A 14,166-nucleotide genomic window follows, 5' to 3' on the forward strand; every position below is an offset into this window, starting at 1 on the left:
TTTTTTTAAACCCTCATTATCTGTGACTTAAAGTAGTTGAAAGCTCACAAAATGATATTGATCCATAATTATAAATGCACCCAGATGAACTAAAATAGGGATTCTTGTTGCTGTACATCTTTAACCGAAAAAAAAGATGTGTTTTCTCTATTGTAGTGTTTCTGTTACATTGCATAAATATATTTATCTTCTTCAGATAAAGTAACTCTGGAAGAACTATAGCTCTGTTTTTCTGGTGATATTTCTTTGTTTGGAAAAAAAAATGGTGAAAATTCTTCTGGTTACCCAAAATGTACTGTACATAGTCCCATACATAGATTTGTATAACTAGATTTGTATATAGCTATATACACACACACACACACACACACACACACACAAATATAGATTTGTATAGCTAGAAGTGACATCATCATGTTGGGGAATGTTGCATGCTGATTCTCTGGAATTTGGGCAAACTCTACGGCTTTGAGGGTGAAGAAATGATATTTTGCCCAAATATCAGAGCATCCCCAATGCAATGATGTCACTTCCAGGTGATGTCACATTGTTTGTTTGTTGTCAATTACAGCATTTAGATAATAAAATTATACGATGGCCACCTTGCAGGAAATCTGAGGCAACTTTCCATGGGAACTCCAGAGCTAAAAAAAATATAGATTCAGCATTGTAAGAAAAAGATCTTGTCTTTCATGGGCAAAACATAATCAGAACTCTTTAGGGATCTTTGGTGTTTCCAGGGCTGGATCTAGGGCAGGGCAGAGGGGGGCACTTGCCCTTGGCACCACTGGAGGGGGAGCGCCAAATTAGATATGAAGTCCATTCTATTCTGTGGGCCCATAAGATAGAATGGTGACACAAGTGGGTATCATTTTTTTAATTCCACCCCCCTCAAAAAACATGTCGATCTGGTCCTGGGTGTTTCTAGCTTTGGAGTTTCCATAGAGTTGCCAGCCCCCAGGTCCCACTGGGGGATCCCTGGATTTGGGGTCTCCTCTTTGCCATGGACCAGTGGCCGGTTGGGGAATCCCCTCCCCTAAACAGGAACGTTGCCACGAAACACCCATGATGCAATGACATCAGCTAGAAGTGACATCATCACGTTGGGGAATGTTGCATGGTGATGATCTGGAATTTGGGCAAACTCTACGGCTTTGAGGGTGAAAAAAATGATATTTTGCCCAAATATCAGAGCATCCCCAATGCAATGATGTCGCTTCCAGGTGATGTCACATTGAGGATATCATGTGACATCCCCACCCACCCCCAGAACACCCTCCAAATCCCCCTGCCTGACTGGCAAGGGGACCTGGCAGCCCTAAGTTTCCATGGGCCCTCTGCCCCAGCCACTTCCAGCTTTTGAAGCCCTTAGCCAATTTTTTTTTAAATTTTGACAGATAAAAAGCAAAATAAAGCATCAAAATAGTGAGAAAACTGTGAAAAATAGTGAGAAAACTTATCAAATGCCAAAAAAGTTAAGTAGAGAGCCGGTTTAGTGTAGTGGTTAAGTGTGGGACGCATATCTGGGAGAATCGGGTTTGATTTCCCACTCCTTCACTTATAGCTCCTGAAATGGTCTTGGGTCAGCCGTAGCTCCCACAAGAGTTGTCCTTAAAAGGGCAGCTTCTGTGAGAGCTCTCTTAGCCCCACCTACCTCACAGGGTGTCTGTTGTGAGGGAAGAAGATAAAGGAGATTGTAAGCCGCTCTGAGACTCTGATTCAGAGAGAAGGGCGGGGTATAAATCTGCAGTCTTCTTCTTCCTCTTCTTCTTCATGTGAGGCCTCCCTTGAGCTTGAGGCCTAGAACCAATCAGGCTTGCCAGCTCTCAGAGCTGAACTCAGAATTCATAGCAATATGGGAATGGTACCAGGGGAGCATGGAATGTGGGCAGTGGATAGAGCTCAGATGGGATGTAATACTGCCTGAAGCTGCCATTTTTTCCAGAGGAACTGATCTTCGTATTCTGGAGATCATTTGTAATTCTGGGAGAACTCCATACCACACTATGAGGTTTGTAACTCTTGGCCAAGTGACCCTCCTGTCTCCCATCTGTGACTGGCTCTGAGTTTCCATGGAAGCATCTGGCTTGGATTTTCAACAAGATGATTACGATATATATATATCGTAAATATATATATTTAACATATTAACATTATAGATCTAGTAATTTCAGTTTGCTATTTCGTAAAGAGTATTAGTCATTAATAATGCTAATAGGAGTAGGCAAATGTTTAAACGTATTAGATGAGACAACAGAACATTTTGCTTTAAAAATTGGGTGGAGCTGGGACTGTATATTTCTTATGTAAAGCTGGAATGTTAATGCTACATTTGTGGGATTCCTTAAGTAGCATATAGAATTGTTACAATTAATATCAGAATTGTTATGGTATATGATTAGCATCATCGTCCCTTCACTTCAGTATCAACGTGGCAGGAATGCTGCAAAAAACTTTGCAGCTGCAAATTGCAAAAAAAAAAAATTATGGATAGGCATATCTATCTTTTTCAAAATGACCATTTTTGTCATCAAACGTCTCTTGAATATTTGTTTGCAATACTGCTCAAAAATGCTCTGTACAGTGGCAGCATAAAGCATAGTGGTTGACTAAGCTGCTGATCTCACATGATGAATTGCCATGCTCTAGAAAATGTTGGGATATCTCTCTTCAAAACAGCCACATTAGGTTGTATAGGCTGATTTTGCATCTGCATGATGAATGGCAGCATTCATCAGTTGATGACATTCTTCCATTTTTCTCTTCTCGCTCTGTGCGGCCAAGATCCTTTCCTTTTCCTCCCTCCTTCCCTTCCTCCCTCCCTCCTTCCCTTCCTTTCTGGAGGGATGGGTCCCTATTTTTCCTAAACATGCACACTTCTGCATCAAAGCAAGCCTTGGGCAGTTTCATTTCAAATTGCTGTGGTCCCAAGCAAACTAGTGTATGCCCACAACTGCTTGTACTGGCAGCCTACTAACCACATGTATAAAGATAATCCATTATGTACAAACAACCATATCGATAACCAGGACCGGATCGGGGGGGGGGGCAGAGGGGGGGGGCTTGCCCCAGGTGCCATCGGAGGAGCGGCACTAAATTGGGTATGGAGCCCATTCTATTCTAAGGGCCCATAAGGTAGAATGGGCCCATAAGGGGGTGCCATTTTTTAATTTTGCGCCCCCCCCCCCCTCAAAAAACATGTAGATCTAGTCTTGCAATGCTGTCTGAAAAAGGCAATTCACAGATTTTGTCTCTGTGTATATCCTCAGTGCCTGATATCAATCTTGATTTTAAGGGTTATGTGTACCACCATCAAAAATCCGTGCAGTGCCCCTTTCAGACAACATGGCAACCATGCATATGAGAATGATCTCTATGCAGTTGCCAGCTCCTCAATATGCATAAAGGTTTGAAAAGCTCTCCAGTGTTTATCAACTAAAGTAGACAGCTTTCATCAGGCAAGAAAAAAGAACCCCTATATTATTTACATTTTCAGTATACTGGGAGAAAACTTGGAAACTAGGAACTCTGCATCAAACTGACAAAGGCTTTCTTACCCGCAAAGTTGTGCTCTTTCAGGAAATGTCAATTTTAAAAGGAGTTCTTGTATGTGAATAGCTCATCCCTAAGCAAGGGACAACCTAAATTTGTAAGTTTTGTGGGTATTTTAAATTTTGTAGAATTTTTTTTCTTTGGTGCTTTGGGCAGATGGGTGATAAGGGGAGGAGAAAACCATGACAAGTAGTACAAGACTATGCACATGAGAAGTATTTATAATGCGATGCTGGGGATTTTTTGAACATTCCCAAATTATCCTCATTTCTTATGACATTTCCACAAAGTGAGCTGAGACACAGGAAATAGAATTCCTTGGGCAAGGAAAGTCTTGCAGTTCCAAAATCAGGCATGGAAGAGTTAAATACCAGGGAGAGATGTAGCAAAATAGGCAAACAATAATGAGTATTTTCAGTGGAGTAAAGAGACTGGATTGAGCCAGTTTTGTTGTTTACTCAGTTTGAGCCTCCTGGACTAAAGGCAGAATCAGGCTTTTTTGTGCCCTGTAATAGAAGGTTCTAAAAGCAGCAATACATGTCATGATAGCTGTGGGAGACCTCTGCTCTTTTTTTTTCTCTGCAGCAAATGTATCAAGTTTGGAATTAATGCAAAGCTATAAATGTATGTTGTGTACATGCCTCTGGGAAACATCACTTTTTTTTGAAAAAGTACATTATACTATACCCCTGCAGGCAAACTAGGACAAGTAAAAGTGATTGCTAACAATTTGGATAATATGTTACTGGCACTGGATATGTCATAAGTTCTGTTGCATTACTGGCCTTTTGCAAGAGCCTAAATTAAAGAAAAAGTTACTGTGGCTAGTGATGGTATGATTTTTTAATCAGATTTGTTTTTTCCAGTATTAGGGTTACCAATCCCCAGGTGGGGGCAGGGGATCCCCCAGTTTGGAGGCCCTCCCCTCACTTCAGCATCATCAAAAAGCAGGGGGGAAGGAAAACATCTGCCAGGTACTCCATTATTCCCTATGGAGAATGATTCCCATAGGGTATAATGGAGAATTGATCTGTGGGTATCTGGGGCTCTGTGGAGGCTGTTTTTTTGAGGTAGAGGCACCAAATTTGCAGCATAGCATCCAGTGCCTCTCCCCAAAATACTCTCCAAGTTTCAAAAGGATTGGACCAGGGGGTCCAATTCTATGAGCCTCAGAAGAAGGTGCCCCTATCCTTCATAATTTCCAATGGAGGGAAGGCATTTCAAAGGAGTGCGGCCCCTTTAAATGCGATGGCCAGAACTCCCTTTAGAGTTCAATTATGCTTGCCACAACCTTGCTCCTGGTTCCACCCCAAAGTCCCCAGATATTACTTGGATTGGACTTGGCAACCCTAAGTATGATAAAGAGTCGTTTTATAATTCTGTCTGAACACAGCACATCACAAGAGGACATGGAAATGGAAATCAAGCAGAAAAAACATAATTTTCAATTTGCTGGATGGGGGGGGGGGAGGTGTTACATCAAAAATAATTCATTTAGAAGTTTTCTATGCAGCCTCTCCAGTGTGCCTGTCCAAAAAAACCCAAAACATTTTACCTGTTTGGACAGCCACCCGCAGCACTTGCTTATGTGATAAGAAATATATAACTATTGTCACTTAGTACATTTTTGTGGCTTGTTTCTTCTTAGTAATAGGAATTGCTACAGTCTGCTTATATAAGCAAATTGTGAAATGCCCTTTTCAACCTGAAGAAAGATTTGTATATTGGAATTTTCATTTCCCTGTGCCGCTGGTATACCTTGGAGGCTTCTTGAAAACCAATTGAAGGAACAATAACATGTCCCAGAAGTCCAGAGGCATTTTAAAATATTTCCATAAATGATGTACGCATATAAGAGTGCACAGACTCAACAAAAAGCTGGGTTTTCACTTAGGTCTGTGGGCTCCTTAGTAACTACCTTAATTATTGACCCATGGTTGGATAAATAATTGAGTTATTGCTGCTGTCTCATTCTAAAGGGACAGTTTAAATTACCTTTTCTAGCATTTTGTTTAAACTTTACAGTCCATCAGCCAGTAAAATCTCATTTCCTATCCCCCCAAAGTGAGCCACTTGAACTGAAATTATAATCATTACTAAAATCCATCTGAGAAAAGCAAAAACTGAGCACCTTCTTACAGAACATTTAAAGAGCCGTTGAGCCTCCCTTGCTGATGTTGTGCAAATAAGTGAGAAATATGCACAGCTCTGCACGCGTTTGCCTCAAGTTTTAAAAATTGATTGAGGAGGCTGTACAGGAAGCTAAATTGACAACTTCATTTCAATCTTCCTGTATTGTTTCTATTCACCCGTGAACACTACTATCCAAAGTATGTTTTTAGTCTTCCCGCTCAACAGATATCAGTGACAGTTAAATCCAGAAAATATCACATGCTATGACACGCCCCCCCCCCATCCACTTCCCTCCCTCAGAGGCAAGATTTTACCTCAGTTTTTCTTTCCCTTCACTGATTGAGACACCCTAGTTATGTGTTTTCTTCTTTGCTAAAGAATTCTGGCTATCCCACCCTATTACAGTTTGATATTTCAGCTGCTGATTCAGCCCAGGAACCAGAGAGGAGGATCAGGATCACTCTTAAACCTCTGAAAATGGCATTTGAGGCATTTTAAAATTCAGAATTAACAAAATATTTGTTTAACATAGAGGGGAGAGGTCAGGTGAAATCACGGGCTGACAGTTCTGAGGTAAGTCAATATCACTCACTCTGAAGTAAAATCAGTACGTGTACAGACTTTAGTCCTGATATTTCAGGCTAATGAGAATTTCTTAAGCTAGTCATAGTTACTTAAAATCTTTATGTTGAGAGGCTTTTGTTCCAGTGTTTTCCCAAACACTCCAGTATACTTTCTTTGAATATTCTCTGACTCTTTTGGTTTCCAGATAACTGGCACTCTCTTTCCAGTATTCAAGCCCCTTCTCTCACAATACCAGTACTCATCTTGAGTTTTTAAACTGACTCTTAAGGTCTCTGAAGACAGTTTCTAACCACACCAAACCATAGATCTCTCCACTCTTCAGCGCTAACTCCCTGTTTGACTGGGTAGGGAAATTCTCCTCTCACTAGAAGATCTATCCTCTTTCTTTGGCCTGAATTGGAGTCTTTATCAACTTCCCAAACTTCCTTACCAACTTTCCCTGTGTTATCCTGTCTGTGTTAAACTGCTCTCAGACAGGGCTGAATTCAAAAACTTTCAGTATTTGATTCTTCTCAGCCAAGGCTGAAATCCGACTGAATTTTCCTCAGCATCCATTTCAAAAGTCTTTCTCTGCTCAGCTGATGCTAACCAATCAAATTGCTTCACAGACTCTGTTTCTGTGACGAATTAACCTTTTACAGTCATTTACCTGTTTGCATAGCACTTCTAAGCTTTTAAAAGTGTAGTCTGTCACACATGCAAATAGTGGTAATACACATAACTGAAGTGGGGGAAGTTCCCAAGTTATAATTAAAGTACTAAAATTCACACAGGATTTCATCATAGACACATTGACTCAAATAGTGCTAAACTAAGATAAAAGCACCATTTTAAGCAGAGTTACAACCCTTCTAAGCCCACTGACTTCAATATACTTAGTGTTGATTTGAGGCAGTTAAGTAGTACTAAAAGATGGACACATGAAGTTCTCCTGTATCACAATATGACCATGCATTGACTTGAAGCAGGCTGATTGACTGCAGCATATAGCTCTTTTCCATTCCCTTGAGCTCAAGAAGCCTTGCAAGGTGAAGCTACAATGTCATATTGTAGTTGCAATTTGAATCTTTGCCATCTGGAACTGCTTTTTGTAAATACAATACTCTTAACCTTGAATGCCCCCCTGTGCGTAACAATCGTTTGAACCTCAGCAGTGACTTCATCGACTAGCAGTTGTTGGTATGCCTGTGCCAGATCCAATTTGCCAAAGATTTTCACGCCAGTTAGGGAAGCTAGAACATGGCTGACCACCAGCACTGGGTAGGCATGGTCTTGTAGTGCCTTGTTCAGAGTACACTTGTAGTCCACACAGATGTGAACATCTCCATTAGGCTTTATGGGGGTGACAATAGGGGTTTCCCAGGTTGCGTTGAGCACTGGTTCTAACACCCCATGGGCCATTAGGCGGTCTAGTTCTGCCTCAATTTTAGGTTTCAGCGCAAAAGAGACGCTCCTGGCCTTCATTCTGATTGGCCACACTTGGGGGTCTAGATCAATGGACACTGGCGGCCCTTTGTAACAGCCCAAGGTACCGTCAAAGACGGACAGAAATTCATCACCAACCCTCCCCAAGACTGTGCGGGTTAAGATATGTACTCAGCCCAAAGGTGCGGACCATGCCAGACCCAGCAAACTTGTGCATCGGCCACCCACCACCAGCAAGTCCAAAAGTCCATCAAAATTTCTGTACTGCACCCAGAACTTTCCCCACCATCTGTTGGGACAGATTTTCTTGAGGGTCTCCTCTGAAATAATTGAAATGGAGGGTCCTGTATTCAATTCCAGGCAAGGGGCTCCCTGTAACTTAACAGTCACCTTGATTTTATCTGGGGTGTCCAAGGGCAGATGCAGTACCTGTAGTAGTTGGAGTGATGTGGTGTCGAGTTCCATATCGTCCGTTGACTCCTGGTGCGTGGTTTGTTGCCTTTGGGTCCCTTTGGAGCGGCAGACTCAGGCGATGTGGCCAACCTTACCACACTTCTGGCATTGGGCATCTTGAAACCAGCAGGTCCTCCGCTCATGGAGCTCTCCGCAGCTGGCGCAGGAAGTTGAGATTGCAGCATGAAGTGGCGTTGCAGTCGGGTGTGAGGCACGGCGAGTAGGTCAGGGAAGCTGTAGGACCTCTTCCACTTCGTTAGCTGATTCCACCTGGTGGGCTGCCGTGGTGGCCCTCTTGGAAACTGGTGGGCTTGGCGGCAGATGGACCTCCGCAGTGATCTGGTCTGCTGCCTCTGCGGTGAGGGCCTCTTCCATTGCAACCTGGAATGTGGGGTCCTTCTTGGCAAGGAGCCTCTATTGGATTCTTTCATTCCTGAGGCCACGCACTAACCGGTCCTGGAGGGCCTCCTCCAGGTTGCTGAAATTGCATTGGCGGGCTGCCCTTTGGAGAGCCATAACGAAAACTGTAATTGACTCATTGACTGCCTGGTTCCTTCCATAGAACATGTGGTGGGTCACTATGATGGAGGGTTTAGGTACGAAGTGCTCTTGAAGCCAGTTCAAGATGGTCCGGTACGGCGTGTCTTTGAACTCGACCAGAGCCAGCAGGGAACAGGCGATCTCGAATGTCGAGCGACCGCAGACATGAAAGAAGGTGACCCACTTCTTTGCCTGGTCCTTGATGTCTGAAGACTCCAGGAAGAAAGCGAAGTGGGAGGCGTAGGATTCCCAGTCCTTGGTGGTGGCATCGAATTCATCAAAGTGTCCTGGAGCGGTAGCCATGTCGTCCGGCGGCGGCAATGCGTTGTGCAGTGCTGGATGCAAAGTGCACCGATGCATGGTGCGGTGCCGATGGCCGGGGCTCCTCGCTCACCTGGATCTCACCTTTGTCGCCAGTAAAATGTACTGGGTTCAAAGCATGAGGATGCCCAAGAGATAGAGTTCAGCTCTTTATTCAGTGATTCAACATAGTGAGATAAGAACAGAAGTGTCTGGCAGGACCAACAACCCTGCTTATATGCATGCAAACCTCCCCACCCAAAAACCCATTACCATCATCCCTTTACACACAACTATAGGTTAATAGCTGGCCTAACGATCCCTGATGGGCCTCCTTCCTGAATCCAGGTGGCTATTGTTTTAGGGTCTCAAGGTCAGCCTAGTCTCTGCTGGCCCTAAGGCCAAACTCCAGTCCCAATACATAACAAGCTCTGTTTACTGTTCCCTCCCCCCCATGTTGAACAAGATAAATGTTTGTTTTTCTAATCCCTGAAGGATTTAATAAACCTATATATCGCTTATGTGCCTTTCAGTATCTTTATGCAAGTGAACTATTTTAAAGAAGCTGTGTTCTATGTTTGCACTGTGTGGATGGCTCAATTCAATGTTAATGGACAAATAGAACTCCTTACAATTGAAGTGCATACTCAGAAATAAATCCAGCGAAGGTTACTCCCAAGCAAACATGTACATGATTGTAACTGTGATATCTGAAGCCAATCAAATGGTATATATTGTCAATGTGCCTTCCTGAAGGGGTGCATATATTGATTGGTTCCCTTTTGTAAACTGTCTTGCTTGTTTTCTGCTGAACAAGCAAGTTTGCGAAGTTTTTGTGGTGGAATAAAGTATAACTGCTCTTAAATTAGATCACTGTTTATTTTAGAAATAATTGTATTTTGGAAGGAAATAATTTGTGTCTGCTTGGGGGGGGCGGACAAACTGGCATGAAAGGCTAATTCTTCAAAGGGAGTAAGATGCTGGAATGGGACTTTGCTTATGGGAGTTTCTTGCCCTCTGGCCATTAGGTAACATTACCCAGTTTGGCTTTGACTTTTTCCATGGTGCAGCATCTAAATTTATCTACAGTTTTGTTAATATAAGTTTCTGTTCTTCTCTCAGCCTTTTAGGGAACCTGGCATTCCTTTTGGTGCTAGAGAGACATTTAATTGACAGTTGGCTCTTCATATTCTCAGGTGGAGACTCTCATTTTTCTTCATTTTTCTTCATTTTGGGTTGTCTCTTATCCCAGAGGGATAAGAGACAACCCAAAACCACTTCTACTGAGCCCTGCCAAATCTAATTAAGTATGCAACACAGTTTATACAAGCTGTGGAGAAACAGTGGAGAGTGGTCCATTATTCTAGTTATTCATTTACTCAGAAAAATTTTTATGTGCCTCTCCAGGGAAACTGCTCAAAACAACTTACAAAACAAAACATAGCAAAATCTTAAAACATGTTAATTTGTTCATTAAAATCTAGGATTTAAAAACCAGTCACAGCATCATAGATAATAATTCCCTACTGGAATTGGCCCAATCCGGCTTTCCCATTGGCTGTGGTGTCCTCTCCATTAGTGATTGGCCCATCAGTTGCTCTCCCATCCCATTTGCTGGCTACACTCCTCTTGCCCATTGCCAGACCCAAGACAGATGAGAATTGGGCCACTGGGGAAGCTACTAGACAGTAGCTGTTGCTAGGCAACTGGTCTTACTTCTGTCAGTAAAAGGCTTTCTTCTCAGTAAAAGAAAGCTTTGTCTTCTCAGTAAAAGGTGAAGCCAGGGACCCCCTTTCCAGGCCTCTTTTGGACTTTGAGGGAGAACTCATTGGCCCCTGAATATAATGCCATAGAGTCCACCCTACAAAGCAGTTATTTTCTCCAGAGGGAGAGAGAACTGTTGTCTGGAGTTCAGTTGTGATGCCAGGAGATCTTCAGGCTCTACCTGGAGGTTGGCTACCCTGTGCCTGGCTGCTTACTACTGCTGCTAGGAAGGAGATAAGATTGTCGACTCCAGGTTGGGAAATTCCTGGATATATGAGGGCTGGAGCATGGAGAGGGTGGGGCTTGAGGAGGGGTGGGACCTCAGACAGATACAATGCCATAGATTCATTCCACCCTCCAAACCAGCTGAAGTCAGATCAATTTCCCTATGGAAAATAGCTGCCTTGGATGGGTGGGAAGATATCAGAGTTGGGGAGATTGAATGCCTCCACTAGGGTGAGTGGGTGGGAAGACAGCGAGGGTGGGGGCGCCACTCACCCAGAGCTTCTTTCTAGAGCCCTTTGTATTTCCCTTCACAACAGGTCTTAGTCCTAGTGAAAACATAAATCACTGAGGACATTATAAAATGGTGTTACAAGACACATCTCTTAATTAAAAAGCTGGGTAAAAGAAACAGGACCGACACCTAAAACAGAGTAATGTATGCCTTGGGGGAGAGTGTCATTCTATAGGTGAGGCACCTCTACTGAAAAAGCCCTGTTCCTAGTTCCCACCAGCCTCATATCTGAAGACAGGCACAGGAAACAGCTATTTAGGGCTTTAGGAGTAAGAATTAGCCCTTGGAATTGTGTCTTAAAACAAATGGGCAGCCACGTGAGCAAATGAAATGCTACTCCATCAACTCAGGCTACCTCCTGCCTGTCTCCTTCCTTACTGTCCTCACTAGAGACAAGTCTTTCTCCCACAGAGACAGAGACTTCTCCCCCCTTTAAATCAGTCTTATCCACACCTGGACACCATCATTATGGTTCCCTCTGAGTGCCTGATTGGTCAGTGGATCCATATGACTCTATGGACCAGACCTATCAGCCTTTCTGCTTTCCCAGGGAGGGGAAGAAGAAACTGATCAATTAAGAATGATTTCAAATGAAAAGGGTTGGGTGAGGGGGGGTGGGAGGGAGGGGGTTGATTTTTTTAGCTACCAAGATCCAAATGAGCTAGCATACTGCCTCTTTAAAATCACCACCATCCTCCTTCAGAACCAGGCCTATTCAAAGAATGAGTGTGTGTGTGCGTGTGTGTGTGTGAGAAAAGTAACGGGTCAGATGCTATAGTGATCCCAGCATACCTCTTTTATTAGTGAAAACCCAACTGAAAACACACGTGGATAGCTGCAACTATATACACAGAAACTCTACCCAAAACACCAGTAATAAACAGCCCAACAGAAAAACAGGTGCTCAGAACCCTCATTTGCATGGGCTTAAGAACATAAGAGAACATAAGAGAAGCCATGTTGGATCAGGCCAATAACCCATCCAATCCAACACTGTGTCACACAGTGACACAGGCTTCATTCAAATGGATATTTTGTAGAAAAGGCTCGGCAGGAACTCATTTGCCTAATAGGCCACACCCCCTGATGCCAAACCAGCTGGACCTGCATTTCTGTGCATTCTTGCTAAAAAAAAAAAAAAGTCCTGGATATTACCTAATTGCACTCAGAGTGAAACTTTAAGGTGCCTCTCAAACAATGGGTCTTTGTTTGAAGTTCCCAGTACACTACAGTGTGTGTGTGTGTTTGTTTTTCACGTGACTGTTTCATTCAAGTATGGTTGCCAGGTCCCCCAAACTGCCAGTGGGGTGGCGGATAGGTTTGTAAGCTTCAGGTTGGAGAATTCCTGGGAATTTGGGAATAGAGCCTAGGGAAAACAGGGACACCAGTGGGGTACAATGCTATAGAGTCTACCCTCCAAAGCATTCATTTTTCCAAGGGAACTCATCTGGGTAACCTAGAGAGATGAGTTGTTAATTTCAGGGGATCCAGGGCATCTTACCCTCCCCCTTCAAAGGAGAAGGATGCAGCCATTTTCTGTTAGTGAGAAAGGAAAGCCTGGGCTGGTGAGGAAGACTCACCAAGTATGTGTCTCACAATGGCTTTTTGCTACAACAAAAACCCCTCTTATTGTAAGAGCAAGGGTGATTAAAGGTGTTTTTTTTTCAGTAGTTTTGGACAGAAAGCTGGAGCTTCACATAACTTTACATCTTCAGAGACAACCAAACCTTAAATCCATAGAGTAGGGGTGTCAGACTCATTTGTTATGAGGACCGACTCTGACATAAATGAGACCTTGTTGGGCCAGGCCATGTCAGATTCAGCCATGCATGTACCTATTTAAGATTAGATAGTAGAGATATAAACCTTATAAAGGACACAGACAAACACAATTAAATATTTTTTTAAAAAAACACACCTTAAAATATGCTTAAAACATTAGCACTTGTTGATCTTAAGGGTGCTTTCTTTGTATTTCTCCCATGGGATCCAGGAGATGAGGAGAGGGAGGAGCTTCAGCTAATAGAAGGAAGAGAGGTTTGGCTAAGTAGCTCTACTATGCAATTGGAAGAGCCTGGCAAAGCAAGCTATTCCTCCCCCCTTCCTCCCCAAGGGAGGAGCCTCAGCCAATGGAGTAAATAGAGGTTTGCTCTGTAGTTCCTGTGTGATTGAGCAAGCCTTGTGAAGCAAGCTGTTATGCAAAAGGAAGCAAAAGAGGGAGGAGGAAGCAGATGACAGCCAGTTGCTTGGGGGCCCGATAGGAGCCCTCTGAGAGCCTGATTTGGCCCCTGAGCCACATGTTTGACATCCCTGCATAGAGTTCACCTTCCAAAGATGTCATTTCCTCAAAGGGAACTGATCTCTGTAGTTCTCTGGGAAAACTCCAGGCCCTACATGGAGGCTGGTAACCATATTTGCAGGGTGGAATCTATGGCATTATATCCCACTGAGGTTCTTCCTCTTTCCAAACCTTATCTGCTTTCACCTAGAAATCTCCAGGAATTTCCTAACCTGGAGTTAGTAAGCCTAGTCCTCAATAATTTACTATTTTAAGATTGACATCTATTAAATGTAGAAGGACTCACTTCTGATTATACATGAATGGAATTGGCCTATTAATGGTAAATTCAAGGTCTCTTTCATGTGCTTTCAATCATTTAATCACCAGAATTCTGGGAAATGTTATCTCCTGAAAGCAAAAGTGCTGGGGTGCCCGAAAAATCTCTTTTCTCACACCTGCAACCCATAATGTGGCTTGCACTGATTATTATATATAGTAAAGCAGGGGTCCCCAATCCCCAGGCCACAGACTGGTACCGGTCTGTAAACTGTTAGCAACCGGGCTGCGGAGCAAGGCAGAGGCGCCGCCCCTTTCACTCACCCAGGAGCCGGACAGA

Source organism: Heteronotia binoei, chromosome 8 (genome assembly GCF_032191835.1).
Source record: "Heteronotia binoei isolate CCM8104 ecotype False Entrance Well chromosome 8, APGP_CSIRO_Hbin_v1, whole genome shotgun sequence".
Lineage (NCBI taxonomy): Eukaryota > Metazoa > Chordata > Lepidosauria > Squamata > Gekkonidae > Heteronotia > Heteronotia binoei.